The sequence below is a fragment of the Arachis duranensis genome, chromosome 2 (genome assembly GCF_000817695.3).
Source record: "Arachis duranensis cultivar V14167 chromosome 2, aradu.V14167.gnm2.J7QH, whole genome shotgun sequence".
Lineage (NCBI taxonomy): Eukaryota > Viridiplantae > Streptophyta > Magnoliopsida > Fabales > Fabaceae > Arachis > Arachis duranensis.
Window position 1 is genome coordinate 28,553,618 of NC_029773.3, and position 2,454 is coordinate 28,556,071.

Consider the following 2,454-nt stretch of genomic DNA (forward strand, 5'->3'; position numbering starts at 1 on the left):
AGGCTTGTGTTTTGGACCAGCCAGCGAGCTGGGATCGGTATATGCCATTAATAGAATTTGCTTATAATAATAGCTATCATGCGAGCATTGGAATGGCTCCATATGAGGCTCTGTATGGCAGGAAATGTCAATCTCCATTGTGTTGGTATGAAACTGGAGAAAGAAGTTTGTTAGGGCCTGAGATGATAGCTGAAACTACTGAACAGATAAAGAAGATTCGTAGTCGAATGCTTATAGCCCAAAGCCGCCAGAAAAGATATGCTGATCAAAGGTGAAAGCCTTTGGAATTCAAAGAAGGAGAACATGTCTTTCTGAAAGTTACACCAACCACTGGAGTGGGAAGATCTATTAAGACTAAGAAACTGAATCCCCGTTATATTGGACCCTTTGAGATTCTGAAGAGGATTGGGCCAGTGGCGTATAGAATTGCCTTACCGCCATATCTTTCGAATTTGCACGACGTATTTCATGTGTCTCAGCTTAGGAAGGACACTCCTAACGCAAGTCATATTCTAGAACCAGAACCAATCCAAGTGAGAGAATATCTAACACTTCCAGTAGCCCCAGTAAGAATTGATGACACCAGCGTTAAACGATTACAAGGAAGGGAAGCATCATTGGTAAAAGTAGCTTGGAGTCGAGCTGGTATCGAGGAACATACCTGGGAACTCGAATCAGATATGCGAAAGGACTATCCACATCTCTTTTCAGGTAAGTAGATTTGAATTTTGAGGGCAAAATTCTTTGTTAGGTGGGTAGGATGTAAACCCCGGTTAAATTAGTAGATAATTAGTCAATAAATTAGTTTTTAATAAAGAAGATTAGAAATGTGAAAATTATATTAAATTAGGATAGAGCTCGTCGAAATGAGAATTTTGACACTAATTTCAAAGAAAACTATCCAAGATTGGACCGAACGGGTCGAACTGGTTGAACCGGACCCAAATCGAGCCGTCGATTCAACCGGACCAACTCATTAAAAGAAGCCAAACTCCTTTCTCTCCCTCATTTGGATGCAGCAGCGTGAAACACTCCAGGGAGGGGAGAAAGCTTTCGTAACCTTACAGTAAACTTCCGATCCCCGTAAGTTCTCCGTCCGAGCTCCAATCGCCGCACCGTTTGCGGCCACGCGTTCACCGCGTCGAGCTCTACATTTCTACCAGAACAATTTCATAGGTAACTCATTATTTTACACTCAGCCTTCATTTCCCCCAATTTTAGAATTTTAAGTGGGAATGTTGAATTTCTTTGATTTTTGATGTTTTAGGATCCAATTAGCTTGAGGGAAACGTTCACTCTTGCTTATGTGAAGCTTGGGTAAGGTGAGGATACGATAATTCTATTTTATTTTCTTTGAATTTGAGCTTTGAGTATTAAATTGGATATATATGTGTTATAAATGTGTATTAGGTTGTGAATAAATAATTGGAGCTTGAAATTGTGAATATTGGAACTTGGAGGAAGCTGATTAGTTGAATTTTGAAGGGGCTGCCTTGGTTTTAAATAATTTGCTTTGGTCGTTACGTGGAAACCGGCCAAGGTATGGTTTAGGTTTCTTGCATTTAATATATAATGTTCTGTGAAAACTTAGGCTAGATGACCATAGGATGAGTTGGAATGCAGGTGTATGTTTAATGTTTAGTAATTTGTCGATGAATATATTTGGTTGAAGTTTATTGATTAATTAGTTATTAATTTTGGATGGTGAATGTTGTTATGTTAATTTGGAGAGAATTATGGTTGAATGTTATTGTTGATGAACATGGTTGGTTTGGTGCTTGTTGATTAACTAATAATTTGGTGAATTATTGATTTGAGGTATTTTGTATTAGAAGCCTAGGATTAGTGAACTATGATCCTTAGTTGAATTTTCGTTGTTGGATTTGAATATTATATGAGTATAATTGTTGATCTGAGGTAGATTTATTGTGGTGACTGTTATGATGATGAGGAAGGGTGTGCTGAATTGAAAAGAAAGCAGGTTTGGACCCGAAAAGGGTGGCAAATTCCGAGTTTTAGAGGAGATGCTGCCGAAATTTTATAAAAAAAATTAGAGATTTTGTTTATATGATTATTTAAAAAAGATTTAGATTCAAGGGTTATATGATTTGATTTAGAGTTATTAAGAAAATGAGCATGTTCTAAGTTTGATTTATTTAGAAAAGAATGAATTATGTTTTGAATTGGAACTATTGATGGACAGAATGGGAGGCGTGATAATGAAGGATAAGGATTGAATATGATTGACGTATAATGATGAATGAAATGCGATTGAGAATGATGTGGATGTTGATAAATTATAATTGAATTATTTATATGGCTTATGAATTTGAATAATATGAGAAACGAGGTTCCCTGGATAAAGTACCATGGCTTGCCACCACATGTAACAGGTTGAAAACTCGATACTCTGACCCTATGACGTAAGTGTGACCGGGCACTATATAAATTCCC

At 37.0% G+C, this 2,454-nt stretch overlaps 1 long non-coding RNA gene across 1 annotated transcript in view; it reads left to right on the plus strand.

Moving 5' to 3' along the window:
- The first annotated feature begins 1,271 nt into the window (after nt 1–1,271).
- LOC110277717 (uncharacterized) overlaps nt 1,272–2,454 on the plus strand; it is a 13,800-nt gene continuing 12,617 nt past the window's right edge. The window contains exons 1-2 of the long non-coding RNA XR_002370479.2: nt 1,272–1,322; nt 1,411–1,540. This is a non-coding gene — a long non-coding RNA (uncharacterized LOC110277717). The remainder of the gene's footprint in view (nt 1,323–1,410; nt 1,541–2,454) is intronic.